Source organism: Berghia stephanieae, chromosome 3 (genome assembly GCF_034508935.2).
Source record: "Berghia stephanieae isolate SIO BIC M18660-M18661 chromosome 3, UCSD_Bste_1.3, whole genome shotgun sequence".
Lineage (NCBI taxonomy): Eukaryota > Metazoa > Mollusca > Gastropoda > Nudibranchia > Aeolidiidae > Berghia > Berghia stephanieae.
The window spans coordinates 25865640-25892077 of NC_088362.1; the positions used below are offsets into that span (position 1 = coordinate 25865640).

At 37.1% G+C, this 26438-nt stretch overlaps 1 protein-coding gene across 40 annotated transcripts in view; it reads left to right on the plus strand.

Annotated features, from left to right (window-relative positions):
* Positions 1 to 26438, plus strand: part of LOC144967431 (anoctamin-4-like) — a 165623-nt gene that overhangs the window by 39409 nt on the left and 99776 nt on the right. For 31 of the 40 annotated variants that reach the window (XM_078904666.1, XM_078904667.1, XM_078904674.1 and 28 more), the window contains exon 2: positions 10907 to 11601. The gene's annotated coding sequence lies outside the window, so the exon portion shown is untranslated. Of the gene's footprint in view, positions 1 to 10906; positions 11602 to 26438 lie in introns of those variants that run through there. The other 9 variants (XM_078904627.1, XM_078904630.1, XM_078904632.1 and 6 more) reach the window with 1 other exon arrangement.

Sequence of the window (26438 nt, forward strand, 5' to 3'; positions counted from 1 at the left end):
CAATGGAAAACTTCAATGTTGTAAGTTTCAACACAGAAGGAATCTCCCATACCAAATGCAAGATACTGACAGAGCTAAAAGCAGATATAATTTGCTTACAGGAAACCCACAAAGACTCAAAACCACCTTGCATACCTGGCATGCAACTAGTAATACAACACGAACACCCAAAATATGGAAGTGCCATGTACACTCGAGAAAAATCTACCATACTGAAAAGCGATGATCACTCAGAAAATGACATTGAGATTCTCAGAGTAGAAACAACACTGATTACCATCATATCTGTGTACAAACCTCCATTAACCCCATTCAAGTGGCCCCAAATGAATCTATCCGATAGAAAACCAACCCTGATCATTGGAGATTTTAACAGCCATAACACTATATGGGGATATGAGCAAAATAACCTTGACGGAGATGCTGTTGAGGAGTGGGCGGCCGGCAATGACCTCACAATCCTCCATAACCCCAAAGACAAGAAAACCTTTATGAGTGCCCGGTGGAAGAAAGGTTACAATCCGGACCTGGCATTCATATCCTCTCAACACTTCTCAAACTTTGAAAGGACTGTAGGTGAGCCTATACCGAAATCTCAACACAGGCCTATTACCATCAGCATCAAACCAGCTGTTAAAGCCCTCGAATCAAATGCGATACCACGATTCAATTTTAGAAAAGCAAATTGGGAAAACTTTACTAAAGATTTAGACAATGAGATCACCAATATAAAAAGTGACCCACAGAGATACGACGACTTTAGAACACTCATATGGAAAGTTGCAAAGAAAAACATCCCCAGAGGATGCCGAAAAAGTTATATTCCATGTCTCCAAGATGAAAGCAAGAAACTATATGAAAGATACATTGAATCATACAAGGTGGATCCTTTCAGTGAAGTAACCCTAGAACTGGGTGAAGAACTCACATCAATGATAGCCGATGAAAGATCAGAAAGATGGAAGGAATTAATAACCTCCACCAATATGACCCTAAACAGCAAAAAGGCCTGGACTACAATTTCAAAACTGAATAATGACAAAAATACCCAGACAAGAGTGGCTGCAGTAACACCTGACCAAGTAGCACATCAGCTTCTACTGAATGGGAAACCAGCCAAGAAAGCACGAGGCCAACTAAAAGCCCTGAAACGTGAAATGGACAAAGCCCTCAAGGATAGCGAAGATCATCTTGACTCTTTTACCCTGGAGGAGCTACTAGAGGCCTTGTCCCATCTGAAGGCAGGAAAAGCATCTGGACTGGATGGAATCACAACTGAGATGATTCAACACTTTGGCCCGAGAACCTATCCTGGCTATTGGACCTCTTCAATGTATGCGCAAGGACAAACAGGCTGCCAAGTGCATGGAGGAAAGCAAGAGTAGTCGCCCTACTGAAACCGGGGAAAGATCCAAAATCCAAGAAAAGCTATCGCCCGATCTCCCTCCTGTGCATCGCATACAAGTTATTTGAGCGAATGGTTATGTCCCGCATGTCACCCAGTCTAGACGAACAACTGTCTCCAGACCAGGCTGGATTCCGACCAGGACGGTCAACATGTGGTCAACTTCTTAACCTTACACAATTCATAGAAGATGGGTTTGAGACAAAACAGGTCACTGGCACAGTCTTCGTCGACCTCACTGCAGCCTATGACACAGTGAATCACAAGATCCTACTCCTCAAAGTGGCTAAAATGATAAAGAATAAGAAAATTGTAAATATTATCCAGTCACTTCTCGAAAACAGGCGCTTCTTTGTTGAAATGGATGGCCGGAAGAGCAGGTGGCGCACCCAGAAGAATGGTCTTCCCCAAGGATCAGTGCTGGCTCCAACACTTTTCAACATATATACAAATGATCAGCCTGAGTTCCCAAATATCCGCCGATTCATATATGCTGATGACCTATGCCTCGCAACACAGGATGTGTCCTTCCAACCAATCGAGAGCAGACTGACAAATGCCCTAGACACCCTTACAAAGTACTACACTAAAAACTCGCTGAACGCAACCAGGGAAAACACAAGTGTGTGCATTTCACCTCAACAACCACCAAGCCCACAAAAAACTTAACATCAAGTGGAATGGCCAGACATTAGAGTACAACTACCACCAGTGTACCTCGGAGTGACGCTTGATCGAACTCTGTCCTTCAGAGAACACGTGAGAAAGACCAAGGCAAAAGTGTCCACGCGTAATGCCCTCCTTGGAAAGCTGGCAAACATGAACTGGGGAACTGACCCTAAAACTCTAAGGACCACAGCATTGGCCCTCAGCTACTCAACTGCGGAGTACTGCTCAGCTGTATGGGCCCGATCATGCCATGCCTCCAAGCTAGACCCCGAGCTCAACAATGCCTGCGGATCATAACGGGCCAGCTGAGAGCAACACCATTACCACTGGTCTACCGTGCAGCAGGAATAGCCCCACCACACATCCGGAGGGAAACTCATGCCCAAATACAAAAATACAAACAGGAAATGGACCAGAGACACCCCCTTCATCACCACAATTGCCCCAAAAGCAGGCTCAAATCAAGAAAAAGCTTCCTCACAGTAGAGAGCCTTCACCCAGACCACTCAGCATTCTTCCGCCTGGACAAATGGGTAGAATGGGACAAGACAGCAAACGATGCCCTCCAGCCCCCAACAGAAAAGCTCCCAGCAGGCACAGACCTCAAGAGAAAAGAATGGGTGGTGTTGAACAGAGCTAGAGCAAAGGTGGGAAACACCGCCACCAACCTCTTTAAATGGAAAATCCCCACCGAGCACTGAATGCCCATGCGGTCACCCCAGACAGACCATGGACCACATCCTGTCCGAATGCTCGCTGGGACCTCACTGCACCAATGCTGACCTGAGGGAATGCAACCAGACTGCCCGGGACTGGCTGACTCACTGGCGCGACAAGATATGATGATATATATATATATATATATATATATATATATATATATATATATATATATATATATATATATATATATATAACATATAAATAGTACAAATTACCCTTTTTGATAGGACCTATACAAAGCTTAGCATCTTTTATTATCTGTTGAGCTCTACAAAAACCGGGATAAACTCCGACTTCACGTGCCTTATATTATCAGAGGTGCCTTATACTTTGCGTGTCCACATTCACAAAAACGAGCTTCGTTAAATAATTTGACTGATTGAATTTGTTGTAACGCGTGATTAATTAAAATCTGGAAGCCCGTTGAGGGTTGGATGTGTGTGTAAACGTATGAATAATAGATTTGATGCAGGTTGCTTTTCAATTAACGTACACTGGGAAAGTACTTGTCTCATTTTTATAATCAAACCTTTTCTTTATAAAGCTTTTTTAAATAGCGTAATATCTAAATGTGCTCAAAGCGCTTTACAAGGGGCCCCAAGTCAACAGCAACGTTTGACATTTAGTACGATAGGACGTGATGATGCCTGTACGACTTTTTAACAATTTTGTTATCGACAAGAACAAGGCTGTTTTCGGCCCGGTACTCGTTTTACACACGAATGCGATGAGAAAATGTGATTTAAGAGCCTTTCCCACGGACTCAAGTTTGCGTCGCCCGGAGAGGGACTCGAAGCAGGGACCAACCGATCCAAAGGCGAGTGTCATACCACTAGACCACAAAGCCACTCTCTTAAAAAGTGAGGCTATGTGGTCTTGTGATATGACACTCGCTTTCGGATCGAAAGGTCCTGGGTTCGAGCCTCGCTCGACGCATAGTTGAGTCCTTGGAAAAGGCTTTTTACTCACATTCTCTCATCGTACTCAGATGTAAAATGAGTACCAGGCCGTTAACAGTGTTGTCTCTGTCGGGAAAAAAATGTAATATCGCCTAACAGGCGTCATGTCTCGTTCTACAGGTTACATGTAGCTGTTGGTCAGGGACCCCTTGTAAAGCGCTTTGAACACGTTTAGTGGATATTGCGTTATAAAAAGCTCAAGTTTAAATAAAGGCATTTATTTTAACTCAAATTCAAACCGACATTGCACCGTTTACTGCTCTCACTCTCTTTTTCTCTCTCTCTCCCCCTCTCTATCTCTTTCTCTCTCTCTCTCTCTCTCTCTCTCTCTCGCTCTAACTCTCTTGCTCTCCCTCTCTCTGTATTTCTCGCTATTCTCTCTCTCTCTCTCTCTCTCTCTCTCTCTCTCTCTCTCGCTCGCTCGCTCTAATTCTTTCTCTCTCACTCCTCTCTGTATTTCTCGCTATCACTCTCTCTCTCTCTCTCTCTCTCTCTCTCTCTCTCTCTCTCTCTCTCTCGACCTCGCTCTCTCTGTGTATTTCTCGCTATCACTCTCTCTCTCTCTCTCTCTCTCACTCACTCTCTCTCCATCTGTCTATCTATCTCTCTCTCTCTATCCATCCACCTATCTATCTATCTATCTATCTATCTATCTATCTATCTATCTATCTATCTATCTATCTATCTATCTATCTATCTATCTATCTATCTATCTATCTATCTATCTATCTATCTATCTATCTATCTATCTATCTATCTAACTCTTTGTATGTGTATGCGTGTGTGTGTGTGTGTGTGTGTGTGTATGTGTATTTATGTATGTGTATGCACGTATCAATTGAAATGTAATTCTGTTCTCTCTGCTTACCGATATTATAATCCAATTATCAAATTATCAACACAATGAATTGTCTCTATCGATTTGCCTGTAGGTGCTCTGTCATTGTGCTGGTGCAGCCAGCATGAGTTTGGGTGTACTCCACACAACTAACTCTGTACTCCACACAACTAACTCTGTACTCCACACAACTAACTCTGTACTCCACACAACTAACTCTGTACTCCACACACTAACTCTGTACTCCACACAACTAACTCTGTACTCCACACAACTAACTCTGTACTCCACACAACCAACTCTGTACTCCACACAACTAACTCTGTACTCCACACACTAACTCTGTACTCCACACAACTAACTCTGTACTCCACACAACTAACTCTGTACTCCACACAACCAACTCTGTACTCCACACAACTAACTCTGTACTCCACACAACTAACACATACACCAATATTATTTTTCTTTTTGTATTTATTTGTATAGATTTTTTTTTCATCCTTGGTGTAATTGGCATTGATTGTGTATTAGGAAAAAAAAACCCCAAGAAAAACTTATAATAAACACCGAGATACGCCTTTGTCCTCTAGTCGATTGAGTTGTGAATAAGTACCTGGCTAAATTAAATGAATTTATACTAACTACATTATAAGGGTTCGATCATCCGCCGCTGCGCTGTGTAGCATTGAGCAAGTCACCTCGCCCTAGCTCATTTTGCGGCGCTGCACTACGGCTAACGCCTGGGTTATTCCAGTCTTCTCTTGGAATAGACCCTAGAGGCAAATTTCCCCTCTAGGATGAATAAAGGGAATATTATTTTATTTTTAAAAATACATTTCCATTTATTAATTATTTTGGCTTTTACCCACTAATTCAAATTTCTCCTCTTCAAGTTTTCATTTCGACATAATACTTTTGGTCACATAAATTAGCCCACAAAAACAACTTTGATGGCCTTCATTCAGTCATGAAATCAGAATCACATTTTATAGATAGTATGCAGATGACGTCACTCAGGCCTTTGTTATTGTTTTTGCCATCCGCGTTTGTGAGGTGTTCTCACTAAACTGTATTAACAAGACTATAAAAGTTCATGGTTACACAGAGTTTGTGTGTTTGTCCGTTATACTTCCGGATGGCAATGTTGTGAACTCCTTGGCCAAGCGCATTCTATCTATACCCATTTGACAGTGTAGTTAGGAGATACGTTTGAAATTATATTGTGTGTTTGTATATATGTTTGTGTGTGTGTGCGTGTGTGTGTGTGTATGTGAATGTGTATGTATGTATGTGTGTTTGTGTGTGTGCGTGTGTGTGTGTGTGTGTGTGAATGTCAAATGTGTAGGTGGACAGGACACAGTATGTTATGTTATCATTGTGGTCAGCAGGGATAGGGCAGAGCGGGTAAGTGTGTGAAGGCTGTGTGTGTGTGTATGTGTGTGTATGTATGTGTGTGTGTCACACACGCATTGAAGTCACTGACAATCCACTGTGTCACTGTCATGTCACGTCTCATGTCCTCCCACACCCTGACAATACCATTATGCATTCCAAACACACTCGTACTATTGACATTCACACACACACACACACACACACACACACGCGCGCGCATTCTCATAATATATTATACACACCCACAAGCATACGCTCATAGCATAAACACGCACGTAAAGAGCGAAAGCATCGTCTTAGCGAAAGAGATAGATAAATAGATGGATATATCATTATTACATACATGTATGTTTGACGGTAGAAAAAATACACATAGTAAGAAATATTATAAGGGAAAGAAAGGGGACGGGGGCGAATCTCAATTTGGGGGAGGGGGTAACGGATAGATAGACAGACGGACGGGCATTTAGAGAGAGAGAGAGAGAGAGAGAGAGAGAGAGAGAGAGAGAGAGAGAGAGAGGGGGGGGGGGTGAGGAATGACAGATAATTAGAACCTCGTGTCCAAGGCTAGCCAGTTGTCCATTTGTCACAAATACCACGTACATACTACACATACTACATACAACATTCAACTGGCCTCAAGCCGCCGTCTACAAATTTACTACAATCTATCCATCTCTAGAATTATGCCGTACTCTTGAAAAAACACATATTTAGAAATTTGGCCAGAAAACTCGTCCTTCAAATATCGATCGATTTAAATGACCCTCGTCTTAGCAAAAACTTTCAAAAACTGGGACTTCGCGAAGTCCCAGATTTGAAAGTTTTTGCTAAGACGTGGGTCATTTAAATCGATCGATATTTGAAGGACGAGTTTTCTGGCCAAATTTCTAAATATGTCATTTTTCAAAAGCACAACAGTGTAGTCCAGATGGTACTAAAACATAGTTAACCTTTTAAAATCGGTTCTAAATTTATATCACCTTTCATTTATCCGGTCATAAAAATGTCAATGGTATAAGCCTTTTTCACGTTTGTAGTGTAGTAGTATGTCATTCGGCTTTGGACTTGTAAGTCCCTGGTTCGAGTAGGTCCCGCCGCTGATGTCGGCGGTGCAAAGTTGAGTCCTTGGAAAAGACTCTTTATTCACATTTTCTCAACTCACTCAGGTGTAAAATGAGTACATGGTCGGTTACAGCGTTGCTATGTCTCGCCTACATGCGACAGAATTGGTGCTCTTGGCTTAGGATCCCCTGTAAAATGTATTGCGCTACATAAAAGCTTGGGGTTTAACGAGAGAAAAGGCTCTTTACTCACTTTCTCTCTCACCATTCTCAGATGTAAAATGAGTACCCGGCTGTATGCTACAGTGTTATCTTTGTTGGAAAAAAATTGTATTAATATTGCCTAACTACTTGTCAACTGTTAAGTGTTGCTGTTTTCTATCTAGGGCCCCCTCGTTAACCGCTTTGACCATGTTCAATGGGTATTGCGCTATATGAAATAGATAGAATGAAGTTGACGTCACTCGGGTCTTTGTTTTTGTTTTTTGCCATCCACGTTTATGAATAAGTTTCACTAAACTGTATTAACCAGACTATAAACGTTCAAGGTTACACATAGTTTTGTGTGTTGGTCCGTTATACTTCCGGATGGCAATGTTGTGAGTTTCTTAGCCAAGCGCATACTATCTATAAACAGGTGACGAACAAACAATTGATACTGTGTGCATACACAATTATAATATTATGGTCTATTTTTGGCAAACATGCGTTGAATGACTCATTGTATGTTTACATACACCCTTGTGATATTTAATGTGTAAATAAAGGCGATTAAGGACGAAACTGAAATGTACAGGATATTTTATATTACTATTATATTAATCATCTGTATAATATTAATGCTCAATGATAAAGCTAGCTAGGCATTCTATTTCGTGAGATTTTGATGTGCGCGAATCTATAGTGCGGCTATATGATCTGATGGTATAACTCTCATTTTCGGATTGGAAGGTCCATGGGTTTGAGCCTCACTCGGCGCATTGTTAAGTCCTTGGAAAATGCTCTTTACTCACATTCTCTCACCGTACTCAGGTGTAAAAGGAGTACCTGGCCGTCAACAGCGCTGCCTCTCTGTCGAAAAAAAAATTGTAATATCGCCTAACACGCGCCATGTCACGTCACGTTCTACATGCTACGTGTTGTTGGTCAGGGACCCTTTGTAACGCGCTTTGATCACGGTTTAGTGGTTTAGTGGATATTGCACTATATAAAAGCTCAATTTTACAAATTTATATCAATCATCTGTATAATATTACTGATCAATAAAAAAAAAGCGACCTAGGCATCTATTTCGTGAGATTTTGATAAAGACGGATAAAGACGTCGGGCACGGACAATATACTAAGAATAAAGAGAAGAGCCGCTAAACCTATCCATACCAAGCGCGAACAAACAAACAAACAAACGACAGAGGACGTTGGGTGCTTGGTATGGGTAGGTCTAGCGGCTCTTCTCTTTATTCTGTCCGTGCCCGACGTCTTTATCCAGAAGACGGCAGAGGACGGCAGTGCCGGGTAGTCGGAGTCAGTCTCCGGTGTGGGTTAGCCCTAAGAGTGCTCAACTATTTAAGGTGCTTGAATTATTACAATTTTCTCACCTCTTATTTTTTTGGGCCCACTAAGAGATGAGAATGCTGTAATAGATAACAGTTTAGCTAGTCTTAATACGCTTCAACAGTCGTATTGTCACTTCCCTCGTAATGACGCATGGTAACTTAGTAACTGGCTCTAAACTATCGGAAGAATGGCGGACGCCCTTATGAAATATTTCTCCGACGAGCATAAAAGCGAATCCAGAGTGAAAAAAACATAAATCTGATCATGTTTTGACTTTTACACATTCTGATCATAAGACGTATGAAAAGTTCTAGCCAGCATGAAGAATAAAAAGTACCGATTTTCTTTGTTTAGAACCACGATGGCCGCCGTTGCTGGGTGACGTGACATCAGACTATTGAATCCAGTTAATATATGCAGATGTTGCAGATTTTGGGCAAGCGTAATTATGAGCTTGTTTTAAAATCGTTGTAATTAAAAAATATTATACATATTTTGTTGTTGACATGAGGGTATTTTTATTGCAACAAGGGTGGGGGGGGGGGGGGGGACCTTAATTATAGGTTATCATAATTTACCAGACATGTAAAATAAGTACCACGCGTTGTATTTACAATTTTGAAATTTCTCTATTTTGAAATTAATTTTAATATTGATTTTCCAAGGGAGGGGGGGGGGGGGTGGAAGGAGGATTACATTATAATATGGGCATTGCAGTTCTATTTAGATAGTATGCACTTGTCTTAGAAGCTCACAACATTGCCATCCGGAAGTATAACGGACCAACACACTAAACTATATGTAATCTTGAACGTTTCAAGTCTGGTTACTACAATTTAGTGAGAATTACTCATAAACGCGGATGGCATAAAGCAATAACAAAGACCTGAGTGACGCAAACTTCATTCTGTCTATATATTTATTAGGATTATCCCCCTTTATCAGCTTGTTTTTGTCAGTCCGACAACAAATTAAATTCAAATTTCAGTAGAAAGGGAGGTAACTATTTAATTTAATAGAGTTTAAAAATCAATACAACAATTATGGCCCCTGGCCCTCAGATGAACGACGCCACAGACAATAATATATACGGGTTTACATTATTGAGTGATATCTTAAGCTTCAGCTTTTATATAGCGCAATATCCACTAAACGTGCGCAAAGCGCTTTACAAAGGGTCCCTGACAAACAGCAACACGTAACATGTAGAACGAGACATGACACCTGTTAGGCAATGTTACAATTTTTTTTTTCCAACAGGGACAACGCTGTTTTCGACCAGGTACTCATTTTACACCTGAGTATGGTGAGAAAATGTGACTAAAGAGCCTTTTCCAAGGACTCAATCTTGCGACGAGAGAGGCTCGAACCCACGACCTTTTGATCCGAAAACGAGTGTCATACCACTGGACCACATAGTAGCGGCCAGCCAAGTGATTTCGCATTTTACTTCTTGCTTCATGCTAATTAGATAGGCAGGTGTAAGCCTTCTACCAGCACTTACATGGATTAGATCTATCCAGTGTAATATATGGAAAAATGTGGGTTGTAATGGGTCTTAGTGCATGTCAATGGGTCATAGGTCAAATCAGTACATTCTTTCATCTGTTAAGGAATGATTTCAGTACTGATAACTTTGGGTTTGGTTGTTGAGTGCTTAGTCGTTTGGTGTTGTTGTTGTTGTTGTTTTTTGTTTTTTTTTGTTTTTTTTTGTTATTATTTCTGTTTATATTATTGTTGCTGTTGCTGAGATTTTAGGTATCGTCGTCGTCGTCATCATCATCATCATCATCGTCGTCGTCGTCGTCGTCGTCATCATCATTATCGTTGTCGTCGTCATCATTATTGTAAATATTACATTTATTATTATTATTAAAATAAAAATTATTATAATTATTATTATTATCATCATCATCATCATCATCATCATCATCATCATCATCATCATCATCATCATCATCATCATCATATTATATTATTATTATTATTATTATTATTATATTATTATTATTATTATTATTATTATTATTATTATTATTATTATTATTATTATTATTATTATTATTATTATTATTATTATTATTATATTATTATTATTATTATTATTATTATTATTATTATTATTATTATTATATATTATTATTATTGTTATCATTATTATTATTATTATTATTATTATTATTATTATTATTATTAATTATTATTATTATTATTATTAATATTATTATTATTGTCATTATCGGCGATTATTTAATTTGATTGCTTTTCCCCCCCTTCTTCCTTTTCTCTACCAGAGCAAACTACCTTGAATGGATGGTTCTAGAAACTGGCCTGTGTGACCGCCTTCTGTGACCACCACCTCGCCACGACCATAAAACACAAATCAACTTCATCAAAGTTGCTCATCTTTGCGAGGCGGCGTTAGACAGAAATCGAACGTGAACTACCCTATAATACTTAAAGAAAGATACAGTCACAGCAACAACAAACGGAGTCACAATGAAGATGCGGATAAAAAGACTATAGATAAGTCGATGGAAAATTAGTAAATTATTCAATATTAGAGATTACATTCGACGGATATTTTGAATAATTTGGATAAGCAAAAGAAAACAAATTAATTTCACTATTTTGTTGTGTGTATTCCAAAACTGTGAGCGTACTTCCTGGCTTTGGGACCTTTTTCCTCTATAAACAAATAAATAAGTAGATTAAATAAATAAATAAATAAACAAATCACAAGATACCCATAACATTGAGTATTGTCTCTGCCACCAAACAAATCCTTCACAAGCCCTCACACACCGATTCTCCACTCGTCTGACGCTAACCAAGTACTACCTACTGTGTGTGTATAATAAATTCGTCACGCATGGATCCGCACGGCCCGTACGAGGGGATGCCCCTCACTACCGTCGGCGGGGCGCAGACCGAGTCGTCCGTGGACGATTTTGGATCCCTGACAGACGGCAATCTAGCGACGGTCAAGGTAAGACCTCTCTAAAATGCTTGTTTTGTTTTTTTTCACCTTAGAATCGATTTGTTATGACAGATAGAAAGATAGGTCTTGATTTTTAGCACATTTTACCCCAATAATGCCGTATTTTGAAAAAAGAAAATGTTTATTTTACATTTTGGCTTCAAATATTGATGGATTGATATAACCCTCATCTTGTCAAAGACACTCAAACCTGAGACTTCCCCTTAGTCACGTGATCAAGAGTTTTGACAAGACGAAAGACATTTTAGTCCATCATTATTTGAGGGAAGAGTTTTATGGCCAAATTTAGAAAAACGTTTTATTTATTTATTTTTTTTCGAGTACGAGTTTCTTGTATTCCCTCCTCAGCTACTTACTAGATACAGAGTTATGATTTGCTCATTTCTAATATAACAAGTGTAATTACTGATTATAAGAATATAATGTATAATCAACGTGAATTTGACATTTAGTGACCTATCGTTTCAATCGGGTTCTATGTCGAGGTGAAAAAGACTCTGGATAGTTGTTTTATTAAAATCAACTGGAATAAACCTGTTTTTTGAACATGGTAAGTAATGTTAGTGAAACTGCTAAAACCACGTATTTCGTAAAACCCTATTACTGACTGTAACTTCTTGGCTATTAGATCGTCTTTACATGGTACACATTGAAATTGTTGGTCACATGTTATTACATTATTTTATAATGCAGCCTTAGAGCTCTTTTTTGTTTTGTTTTGGTTCCTGACATGTCAGTGATTATTTGAAACTTGCCAGGCGGGTATACGGGTATTATGCTGCATTCTGAATCTGAATAACACAATGTTGTATTCTAACTTATCCTTGACCCTGTATGCAATGTGGCTATTTATAGATTTCATAATAAAACAGAAAATAAACCAATAATCACGTGCATATAACTTATTACCAGTGCCGTAAATAAGTTAACTCAGGACTAGAATGAAAAAAAAAGCGTTTTATCAGTGGATGACTAACTGGTTTCATTATAAATTGGCGTGTTGAAATTCTGACATGGATGAATACCTAATGCCCCCCCCCCCCCCCCCCCCCCCAACACAAAACGTTTTGTGTTGCTTATCGGTTTTATCAGCGTAGATGAAAGTACCCGAGTCAGATCTATCGTCATTTACAGTAGAATTAATTGAATCTAATGTTTGATCAATTTTTTTTTTTTTTTGAAGTGACCCGCCATTTATTAGTTTATATTATTAAGTATTTAATTATGTGTCATCCAATCATGTATAGTGTTATAATGTGTGTTGTGTTGTGTGGGTGTGTATGTATGTTGTATGTGTTGTATGTATCTGTGTGTGGGTGTGTTTGTGTGTGTGTGTGTGTTGTGAATATAGCGTTTTTGTTGTGTTGTAAGTGGATTAAAATGATTAGATTGGAATTGAAATTGTTTTGATGTAGCGGCAATAGCACTGACGTATTGTTGATACCCTTGTAATTGTTAGATATAAAATAAATAATGACATATTATGTATGAAATGATTAATTAATTCATGGAAAAAGTGCATTTTAGGAATATAATGATTTATTGTCTTTGTTTCATTTGTACAATAAAATAGAGGGCCTACACATATTTAGCGCAATGCACGTTTTGGGTAGATTCTTCAAATCAAGTTTAAAAACAAAAACAAACATGCAATGATTCAATGTAGATACACAAAATGAAGACAAAAAAAAAAAAAAAAAAAAAAAAACAGACAGAGAATGAAACAAAATCAAACCAAAAAAAAACCAGCAATAACCACATTTAAACAACAAATTAAGAACAACAATAATAATAAAAATAAAAACAAAAAACAGTTAGCAACAACATCTGACAACAACAGCGATAAAGATAACAATAGCATCAAGATTATTATCATCATCATCGTCATCATCATTTTCATCATCGTAAAAAACAATAACAACATCAACAAAAACAACAACAACAACAACAACAACAACAACAACAACAACAACAACAACAACAACAACAACCCAACAAGTTCCATTCGTCTGGCTGGTTGAGCGCCAAGTCCAAATAATATTATACAATAAATTATTAAATGACTGAAGTACTTAATTAAGTAGTTAGATACAATCACAGCAGCTGTACAGCCCGTGCTGCCTTATTAATCAATTATTGCTTGAAATCATCTCAATTTAGAGTTATAATATTTATATGACGATGTGTCTAGGACATAGCCCTACACTTTTAGTACGCCATTGTCTAGGAATGTGATATTCTAGAAATGAACACCTTTTATTTCACCAAATATAGTTTTGTAGTATCAATACTCTTAAAGACAACTTCTGCTCGTGCTGCCATGCTATGTGCTCTTGTGGTGTGACACTCGCTATCCGATCGGAAGGGCCTGAGTTCGAGCGTTGATCGGCGCATACTTGAGTCCTTGGATAAGGCTCGTTACTCACTTTCTTTCACCGTATTCAGGTGTAAAATGAGTAATTGGCTGTTAACGCAATTATGGGCTTGATTGATTTAACATTGTCGTAATCGACGATATTTTGTTTCGGTTTGAAGAGTATTTCCACTACAACAATCAATGCTGATGGTTTTTCCTCGGATCCGCGGAAATCCGCGATTTTTGAGTCAGAGGAGGAATTTCCTCTTTTTTAAAAAGTTATATTTCCCTCATTCAAATGTACTGGCAGTGAGAGATTTGATGTGTGGTGGAACAAGCAGTTTCCCACTCTCTAGAAGTTAGCTAGAGTTAGTATCAATGATAGTTTATCATCTCAATTGCTATAAAAATGTGTGTGTGTAAGGGGGGAGGGGGGGTGAATCCTATATAAAATAAAGGGTTCTTAAAGGCAATCATTCGAAATGTTCCTCCCTTTTCAGTTTTTGGAACCATCAGCACTGAACAATGGGCCCATAACAATTTAGGTGATCAGACCTGAAAATATGTACACGTCGGTTCAAGTCTTACCGTATTCTTCTTGGGTCAGTTGCAAAACTCTTAGTTCCGTAATCGGGAGATTCGTAATTATCTACACGAACGCGAATTCCTTCCTTTTTTTTTTTCTTCTTTTCTTTCGTCTTGTTGTTTTTCTTCTCCACTTCGCGAAGTCCCCAAGTTTGAAAGTTTTTGCTAAGACGAGTGTCATTTAAATCAATCGATATTTGAAGGACGAGTTTTCTGGCCAAATTTCTAAATATTATGTGTTTTTCAAGAGTAGGGCAGTTTATTGTAGTGTGTAGCCCCATGTGTCATGAACAGATTGCCTAGATGTGTAGTAATTTGGGGTGAATGAATGGACGAATGGCTAACACGGGGTTGTATCTGGGATATACCTCGATACTTTCGTTTCGTACACACATGCGTACCATAATATTAATATTATGTACTTATACATATACATACTTATATATACATACTTATACTCTTGTGTATATAAATGTACTCTTTTAATGTTATGTACTTCATATATTATTACTACTAATATCACTACGAATGCATAATTATATCTTGATTCAAGTTACCCTTCGGCATGCAAATCTTAGTGGTCAGTCAATCTTATATCTAGGTTCAAATCCTGAGAGTGGATTTTAATTTTGCTTTTAAAAAATATGGATGACTTGAGTTTGTCTTTGTTTTTTGTTTTTTTCATAGCGTAATAATATTCAATAAATGTGCTGAAAGCGATTTACAGGGGTAACCAAGCCAACGGCAAAACTTAGCGCTTAAGACGAGACGCTTTTACAATTATTTTTTTCAACATAGGCTTCGCTGTTACCAGCCCTGTATTCATTTTATGCTTAAACATGATGAGAGAATATGAGTGAAAAGTATTTTCCAAGGATTCAATTTTGCGCCAGCCACAGCGGCGGCGGACTCGAACGTAAGACCTTCCAAAAGACCACAAAGCCCGCCACACTTCAAGGCTACCTCTGAAAATGGCATCACAAGATGAAGGGCGTTTATTAATCTCCACCAATAAATTATTGGCAATAAATAGCGTGTAAACCGTTTTACAATTAACTACTCTTAGTATAACTGCCGTACTCTGGAAAAACACATATTTAAAAATTTGGCCAGAAAACTCGTCCTTCAAATATCGATCGATTTAAATGACTCTCATCTTGGCAAAAACTCTCAAACCCGGGACTTCGGCGAAGTCCCTGGTTTGAGAGTTTTTGCCAAGATGAGAGTCATTTAAATCGATCGATATTTGAAGGACGAGTTTTCTGGCCAAATTTTTAAATACGTGTTTTTCCAGAGTACGGCAGTATAGTGTTGTGTGGAGTTGTTACCTCTAACTCTGTGATTTCAGTCGACCGTAAAGGCCAACACCCACCTGTGTTTCCTACATGACAATAATAAAATAGCTGAGCTGTATGTATAATATATTATTCCTTCATCATAGATGCACACAGCATGTTTCTCATTACATAACAATGAATGGAGCAACGCTAGAACATGTCATAAAATAAATTTAAAAAACGCTTTTTTTATATAAATTAAAAAATGGCTAGTCGTCATGGACAGTGATGAAGTTAGATATCTACTTTCAGAAAAATACGAGAAAAAAAATCGCATCAGCCATTCTTGAATTTGTAAAGCACGATATTATTGTGTGCATTCTTATGTTTAGATCGCGTTACAATGCCTTTGGACTCATTCTATTCACTAAGAACGCGTTATTGGATTAAATTCCCACTTCATAGTAAAGATAACAACGTGAAATTGAATGAAAGCTTCAATTTAATAATATACTAAAACAGATAAAATGGACGTTTCGAGTTTCCCCTTTATCAACAAAACAGGCAGGATGAATGAAACACTACAGACGAATGAGATAATGTGGTAGTGGCGTTATTAAGATGAATAAACAAAAAAAAAAACATAACCCACTTCATAGTGTAGTACTAGTGACCTCACCTGTAAGTATAAGACTCCTTTTTGTACTAGAGTCGTGTCCTACTGGAACACAACTGGTCCAGTAATCCATGACTCATGCGCTCATAAAATACCCATCATTGTTTTACCCCAGGTACTCATTCACACCTGAGTATGATTGATTAATGTGTGCAGACTACCCAAGGACAGAGTTTTGCGATCATTGTCACTCAAACGATCATTGAACTCGCTTAATATTGCTTGAGTTTGTTACATGACGAGACACTCTAATGTTGAGCCCCGTGAAACACGCCACACACGTTTAGATGTTTGTTGAACTGTTCGTCTGATTGTTGTTTGTGGTTGCGGTGGTCGTGGTGCCGATGGTAGTGTATGGATGTGCAACATCGACAGCAATTCTTAGTCTTGAGTCAATTGTTAAATTAAAGCAAGAAGGAGGTGGTGGATGAGGAGGAGGAGGAAGAGATGGTAGTGGTTGTGGTGGTGTGGAGGAGAAGGAGGAGGAAAGAGGTGATGATGATGGTGGTGGTGGATAAGGAGGAGGAGGAGGTGGCGATGGTGGTGATGGTGGTGGTGGAGAAGGAGGAGGAGATGGATGAAGAGGAGGAGGTGGAGAAAGTGTTGAATTGTCGGTGGTGGTGGTCTAACTCATTATAAGTCATGTTGTCTATGATGTAATTCATGACCTATCTACTAATAATTTGATTGGTGTTGTTAGAATGCAAGGAGAATTATTAATGCCTTCATAATGCCATACTGTGTGTGTGTGGGGGGGAGGGGGGGGTGGGGGGGGGGGCGGGAGGAGAAAAAAAGAAAAGCAGAAAAGCTTATTTTAAAAATTTTGGCCAGATAATTCGTCCTTCGTAATATTAATATATCGATCGATTAACATGATGTCATCTTCGCGGAAGTCCCAGGTTCGATTAAAAAAAAATTTTTTTTTTTAACAATACGAGGGTAATTTTAATCGATCATTATTATTTGAAGTGTGAGTTTTCTGGCCAAAATTTCTTTTAATGTGTTGGGGTTTTTTTTTCGTCCAGACTCTGGCAGTGTTGTAGTCAATGCCAATCTCATTATCCCTCGACTAGCGGTAATTGTCGTGGATTTGGCGGTCGGTCTTGCAATGATAATGATGGTATTATTTATTATTCTGTGGCGACGGTAGTTTAAATGGTAACTGTAATATTGGTAGTGCTTGTCGATTGTGGGTGGTATTGACGAGATGGTGGAATGTGATGTTATTCTATTATGTAACTCAGAAAAGTGAGTGGAGCAAGTACTTATGTTGATAACAACAAGAGATGAAGTGAGTAGGAAAGTGCCAGAAGACAATAGAGAATTAAAAAATTTTCGCGGCGGTGATGGGGTTTTGAACCCGCGACCTTACTGGTACGACAACTCCGCCTGGCCGGTGAGTCACGGATTATCGCATTCATCTGTAGTGTTTCATTCATCCTGTTTGTTGATAAAGGGAAAACCCGACACGTCCATTTATCTGTTTTTGTAATTAAATTGAAGCTTACATTCAATTCCACATTGTTTTTTATTTCTTCGAGTTTCGAGCAGCAACATTTTGGTCTACATTACATAGTTTGAAGAATGTTGAAGCGTTTAATAATTCTTGTACGAGTAAATTGTTGATTTTTAAAGTTAACTATAGGCACTGCAATTTTCTATCTCCTAAAAAAATACGAATTTTATAAATTTTCGAGTAGGCAGTTACATATCTAGCTCATCTTAAAAGTGTTTTTAAAAATCATTTTGCGCGTCAGTGCAGAAGGCACAATGTCTTCGGTTCGATCCTTAACTGATCCCTTGCTGATTATTCACAATATTCCATCTTAACTGTTTTTGTTTTGTTTTGTTTTCCTCCTCCTCCTTAACCTTGTCGTGTGCTGCTGTGTTTACACAGTTTATCACACTAAAGTTATGCCACTCATTGTCTGTACACAATTTATTTATTTCTGTAAAAATTGATAACGCGTCTCCTTTCTTTGCTTGATGTGATAAATTCACGATTGAATAAATTAATTTTTACGTTGTATTTCCAATACAGGTTTATACCTGTTTGTCTATTTTTTAAAAAAATATTTTTATTTGATTTTACTATCAGATTTAGAACTCAGAAGTTTTTTTTTTATTGCTGATTGTAAATAAAAGTGCTGATGTTGGCTAAATATCGTATTCCTAATGTCAATGGTCTTGGATTGTATTGACTCCCTGCCGGTACTTTTTCTCACTCTAAATCAGAGCTGCTAACTCGAAATGTCAAAAATTCGTAGTTTCCAAGGGGAAAAAAAAAGATAAAGTCACTTTAAATAATAATAATAATAATAATAATAATAATAATAATAATAATAATAATAATAATAATAATAAATGGCATTTATATAGCGCTTTACCCCGTTGTCACAGGCTCTAAGCGCTTTACATTACAGTGAGACAAGTGTGAAGGAAACGTGATACGAATTCAATTTAACAACAACAAAATATGAAAATAATATTGCAACATTATGACGTAAAAAGATAAAACTTTAAGCGAGATTTGAACGTTGTCAACGAATCCGAGCATCTCACGTGTGATGGGAGAGAGTTCCAAAAATGGGGGGCCGAAAATTGAAAAGACTGTTCACCTATTTTACGCAATGGCTTAGGTTTGACAAGGATTTATTGGTCATTGCTTGACCTCTTGGGGACATATATTTTTAGAAGGTCTTTAATATAGGAGGGACTGTTCGTGCTCGGGGATTTGTAGACAACAGTACAAATCTTATAGGCAACTCTTTTTTCCACAGGAAGCCAATTTAACTCACGGAGAAGAAGAGTTGCTGACGGGTATTTTTTGTTATTGCGTACAATGAGCCTGGTTGCGTTATTTTGAGCAACCTGAAGTTTGCTAATTTTGTCTTTAGCTAAATAGCTTTAGAAATAAATAATTTGCCTTCTGTAAGATCCGAAAATGCTCTAAAGTCCGAAATACAGTTTCTAAACATCAAACTTTCCTTTTCAACAAGATTTATTGAGTCAATCTAGTTAGAGCCGGAAATTCGTATTTCTACGGATTTATCGTAGTCCTAGGCAGCTCTGCTCCAGATAACTATTCGACCTGAACGCACGTTATACAACACAACACACACAGTTCTATCGCACGCCGAAGATCGAAAACACATTTTTAAAAATTTTGTCCAGAAAACCCGTCCTTCAAATTTTCGATCAATTAAATTAAAATGACCCTCATTTTGTCAAACACTCTTAAACACGTCTGGGACTTTGATAAACTTAAATGATCTCCCAGGTTTGAGAGTTTTTTGACAAGATGAGGAGGGTTATTTCGATCGATGAATATAATTAGAAGGATGTGTTCTCTGGCCAAATTATTTTAAAATCCGAAGTGTGATATAGCCTGTGTCAGTTATGTTGTGTCCCCTGTCTTTTTGAAATGTAAATTATCATGCAGATGTCTCTTCACTGATTTGGGTATGTGTAGGTATATTTGTAGATTATATATAAGTATATGTACAGTGTGTGAGGGTGTGGGTGTGGAGTGGGGGGGGGGGGGGAGTCGTATGTAAGTACATATCGATCCTTCGACCATCGATATGTATATATTATTATGTTGGTGCTTACATGTGCGATTGAGTCTTGGCGAGATATTCATGTGAAAAGGAATTGGAAATATGGCCTGTACTGTCTAAAATATCAAAGCCCTGACTCTATACCTCTGTACAACTTTTGTCAACACATTCAATCCGTTCACTGACGTACTCTGGAAAGACATGAGTTAAAATTGTGGGCAGAAGACTCGTCCTAAATATCGATCGATTTAAATGACCCTCATCTTGGCAAAAACTCTCAAACCTGGGACCGCGAATTATTATTATTATTATTATTATTATTATTATTATTATTATTATTATTATTATTATTATTATTATTATTATTATTATATATTATTATTATTATTATTATTATTATTATTATTATTATTATTATTATTATTATTATTATTATTATTATTATTATTATTATTATTATTATTATTATTACTACCACTACTTCTTCTTCTTCTACTACTACTACTACTACTACTACTACTATACTACTACTCTATACTATAATAATATAATAATGTATAATGATAATAATAATAATAATAATAATATAATAATAATAATAATAATAATAATAATAATAATAATATATAATAATAATAATAATAATAATATAATAATAATAATAATAATAATAATAATAATAATAATAATAATATAATAATAAAATAATAATAATAATAATAATAATAATAATAATAATAATAAAAATAATAATAATAATATATAATAATAATAATAATAATAATAATAATAATATAAATAATAATAATAATAATAATAATAATAATATAATAATAATAATAATAATAATAATATAATAGTATAATAGTAATATAATAATAATATAATATAATAAAAATAGTATATATAACGTAAATATTGAAATACCATTTGGATATAAATAATAATGGATGAAGAATGTGTATAAAATGTCGATATGGTCAAATTGTGTATATAGTAATTGTGTTAATGTAAGTGATTGTGTGGGTATTTGTGCGTATGTCAATGTGTATGTTTGTGTGGAGGTCTGTGTGTGTGTGTGTGTGTGTGTGTGTGCTTGTTTGTGTATTATTGGGGGGGGGGGGGGGGGGGGGGGGAATGTAGCCGTTGGGAGAGGGTGGAGGTGGGGTTGGGCTGGATTGTCGTGCCTCGTGTATTACCAAGATTTAATGAATGTAATGAATGTGTGGGTATTTGTGGGTATGTCATTGTGTATGTTTGTGTGTGTGGGGGGGGGGGGGGGTCATTGTACCTCGTTTGTACCAATACTGAAGGAAACAATGGCAGTTGACCTACTATTAGGTAGGCGAACGCAGGGAAGGAAAATTGGTGAGGCGCTTTTGTTTACATTTATTGTGTAATTATGAATAAATGAATGATATTATTTAAATGTGCAGTCAGCAGAACTTGTCGGGTACCCCTGATGAATATTGATTTGGTTTTACTCAATTCCTGCTACTGAAAAGAAAAATAATAGTCTTTCATAGCCGGAAGATTCATGGAGCCAGAGTTTATCTCGGTTTCTATAGCCTTAAACGAATTAATCTCATCAATTGCTTTGCTATCATGTGGATAGGATTCTTGTCTATCGCAATGTTCTTTCTGTCATATATATGAGACCCAGATAACCAATCACTGCTTTGTGAAAAGCGTGCTTCGCGAAGTCCCAGGTTTGAGAGTTTTTGCCAAGATGAGGGTCATTTAAATCGATCGATATTTGAAGGACGAGTTTTCTGGCCAAATTTTCAAATATGGGTTTTTACAGAGTACCTACAGCAGAATAGGTGATACGATACGATATGATATCCCAATGATAATGATATACAATGATGAATCAGTATAATCCTGTCTGACAAAAGAATAGATTAACATTTTATGCATCGAATTGTGCAATGAATTCTGTTTTGTTTTTTTTTGTTTTTTGTTGTTTTTTTTTGTTTTGTTTTTTTTTTGTTTTTTTTTTCTGGGTTTTGTTTTGTTTTCTCTATTAAAGTCTTTTTGTATTAAAACGTAATAAATATACTGGTTCCTTCTGTACGGGTATCATAATTAATTGGGTAACTGGGTGTTCTTTATATTATTTGTTTGCATTTTGCTTGTAGTACGTATGGAGAGAAAGATAAAGTGAGTAAATGTGACTCATAAATAAGAGAAGAACACAAAAACAAAAACAAAGGACGTTTCGGCCTTTGGCCTTCTTCAAGTGTTGTTCCCTTATATATGTGTTACACTTTCTCAATGTGTCTTTCTCTCCGTCTTAATGGCTCATTTAGGCACCTCTAGTTATTGTAGTCGTGCGCTATGTGGTCTAGTGGTATGACACTCGCTTTCGTATCTGAAGGTCCTGGGTTCGAACCTCGCTCGGCGCATTGTTGAATTATTGGAAAATGTTCTTTACTCACATTCTCTCATCGTATTCAGGTGTAAAATGAGTAACCTAACCGTTAACAGCATTGTCTCGGTCGGAAAAAAATATGTAATATCGCCTTGCAGGCGTCATGTCTCGTTCTACATGTTAGATGTTGCTGTTGGTCAGGGACCCCTTGTAAAGCGCTTTGCGCACCTTTAGTGGATATTGCGCTATATATAAAAAAGCTCAAGTACATGCTTGCCAAAAGAGTTGGTCTCTGATTTGTGATAAGTTATTGCAATGTTTTGATTCAGCAATGTGTGAAATCTACACACTCAAACTTTCTACAGCATTATCTATTTATTTTCAAAATGTCTGTGTCAAAAACTTGTCGTCCTGTTTGTAATCATGTATTCATTTATGGGGCAGCGTGGCTCAGCGGTACGGTCTTTGCTTCGTACTCAAAAGGTACCGAGTTCCACTACCTGCCTCGTTGTGCGGCCTTGAGCAAGTCACTTCGCCCGAGCTCACTTTGCGGTGCTGCTCTGCGGCTGACGCCTTGGTTATTTCAGTCATATTTTGGAATAGACCCTACAGACAATTTCACCTTTGGGATGAATAAAGGAAATGAATTAATTTTGTTTTTTATTACAACATTTTGTTAGAATGGAGTTGTCAATGTCAAGCATCAATATTTTCATGTTACAATATTATTTTGATACAAGCAATGCCTGGATATTACAGTGAAGCTTTGCACATTTTAAAAGGATTTTGCCACATCTCGATGTCCAGTTTGTGATCATTCATTTCAATGCTGCGACCTTGTACTTCATTCTTTTATTCAGCATCCAACAACGCTTCAAGTAGTATACCCATTCACACCTGAGTCAACTTGGGTCTTATGTATATAGAGTGCGTTATTTCACAACTATACGTCGAATGTACATATTTACGACCATTGTCACCATTACGGTCACTAACCGCGCTTACCATCGCTTGACATTTGTCTCCCAACGAAGCACCCGCACCGCTCAGGCTGTCAACGTAACAATCACATACATACCTACCTACCCATCTATAAAATCTAAAATAAACGTGTCACCCGTCACAGTTCTTGCCTTCATCGGCTGACTCAACACAATTTTATCCCTGACACATACACTGACACAACACGGCACACTATATTTTTCGGGATTTGTTTATTTTCGATTTTGGCCAGAAAACTTTTACTTCATAATTATTAATAAATTATACGTTCGTATACAAATGGTCAAGAAGTCTCAGGTTTAAAAATTATTTTCCCCTTCGGTGTCAATCTGATCCATCAACTCGTTCAGAATTATTTAAATCTATCAATTAATTTATTAAGTAGAATCTTTCATTTTAGATATTTATATTTTGGTCAGAAAACTTTTATTTCACAATAATTACTCTGCCGTACTCTGGAAAATCCCATATTTAAAAATTTGGCCAGGAAACTCGTCCTTCAAATATCGATCGATTTAAATGACCCTCATCTTGGTAAAAAAAAAAAACCAACTCTCAAACCTGTCTCTTCGCGAAGTCCCAGGTTTGAGAGTTTTTGCCAAGATTAGGGTCATTTAAATCGATCGAGTTTTCTGGCCAAATTTTTAAATATGGTATTTTCCAGAGTACGACTGTACTATGGGTCAAGATGACCTACAATTTGTATACAAATATCTAAGAAGTCTTGGGTTTAAAGACAATTTGTCTTTTCGGGGTTTATTCAATCCATCAACACGTTCATGGTAATTTAGAATAATCAATTTATTCACTAGAAGTTTTCTGGCCAAAGGAGAGGGGGGAAAATGTGGTTGTTTGTACGACAGAACAGAACGTGGTAAATGATAGAAGCACGTACACAATTGACGATCCGCATACAGTCAACTCCCGTAATATTACTTTTATTACACACAGCCAGTGTCAATTATAATAAAATGTGACCACTACGTCAATCTGGCAATTAGTCGGAAAGAACAGAAGCAGACCTGCCTACTACTACGAAAATTTCGTAATATTACGATTTTTTTGTTTCTAACGAAAAAAATTAGATAATGGTTTTTTATTCAATATGACATATAATTAATAAGTACTGTTGCCGGAGCTAGTCATATTAAGGAATTTAAAGCATTGTTTGAACGTATTGAGGACACATTTTAAAGATCGTTATAATGTCTGTTATGTTTTCCTCCCCTCAAACTACACATTTTTCCAATTTTTAGTAGGCAGGCCTGCTAGAAGAAGAAACATGAGTTTGAAAAGTCAAAATAGTCTAATCAAAATTGGGAAATTTGAGTTGAATTCATTTTAAGAAAAAAAAAACGTACTCTCTTTTCAATCAAGGCATTTATGTCGACTTAACGATTGTACATAAAGCTTAAAATTCTATTTTCAGCAAGCTGCTGAATTCACCCTGATCTAATACCGTTGTGAGAGGATTCAGTCACATATAGATAGTATGCGCTTGGTTAAGAAGCTCACAATTTGTAATCCGGAAGTATAACAGTCCAACACACAAAACTGTGTGTAGTCATGATCGTTTATAGTCTGGTTAATACAGTTTAGTGAGAATTAATCATAAACGCGGATGGCAAAAAAATAAAAAATAAAAAAAAACAATAACAAAGACCCGAGTGACGTTAACTTCGAACTATCTATACTACAATACAAGCTTGACTGGCATGGCGTGTCTGTCTATTACTGATACTGTGCTGTAGAATTATTATCAAACTGGTGGATAATTAAGCACAGTATTCCGACATTAGACCTAGCACCATCATAAATTATATAGGGCTTCTCGTCCGTGTGCTTATTTATATAGTCAGTGCTATAGTATTCCAAAATTATGGGGCAGTGTGGCTCAGCGGAACGGTCTGTGCTTCGTACTCGAAAGGTACCGAGTTCGATCACCCGCCGCTGCGCTGTGTGGCCTTGAGCAAGTCATCTGCGGTAACGCCTGGGCCATTCCAGTCTTCCCTTGGTATTGACCTGAGAGACAAACTTCCCCTATGGGATGAATAAAGGGAATTTTATTTATGTATTTTATTATAGATTTTTAGATGACAATGTGAAATTGAATGTAAGCTTCAATTTAATATACGAAAGCAGATAAAATGGACGTTTCAGGTTTCCCTTTTATCAACAAAACATGATGGATGAAACATTAGAGACGAATGAGATAATGTGATAGTAGCTTTGTTAAGACGAATAAACAAAAACATTGATGGGCATCAATGTTTTAAAAAAATTTATTCGATATTTGAAGGATGAGCTGTAAGGCCAACCACAGCTTTCACAGGATCCTAGTAGTCTGTGAGGCCAACCTTGTTATCATGCGTTGGTCTTTTGTTTTTTTTTGTTTTTTTTTTTTTTATTAAACCAGAACATGGCGGTATTCTGATCCGGATCATGTAAAATTCGACGTTTAATATTAAATCAATAGAGTAACTGATGCAAAGAGATTTAAATTAAATTTTAAAACATCTTTATTCAGACACTCCCTTGTGTAGATCGTAATATTAGTCCCCAGTCATCGCCATATTTGATTTTGCCTTTTACTTTTCCTGTTAACGCAGCGTTTTACAGTACAGTCAGTTATGTAAACAAACAATTCAAAGGAATTTATTTGTTTGATCACTGATAAGAGATTTTCCTTTTCCTTCTATTTGATATCTTGGATTTTCCGTCTCCTTCTTTGGTCTATATAAGGTGTATGTAGATTCCCCCCAACCCCCTCCCCCTCCCCTACACAGCACTAATATTATCGAAATCATTTTGGGTACAGAGCTGCCAACTTGAAGTGTCAAAAATTCGTAGTTTCTAAGGGGAAAAAATGAAAAGATCACAATAATTATCATTACTAATCAACTATTTGCCCCCAGAATGATCACAAGTGCTCCAAATATTCCTCAATACAGTTTCTAAGCTACCAAACTTTCCTTTTCAACAAGATTTATTGAAT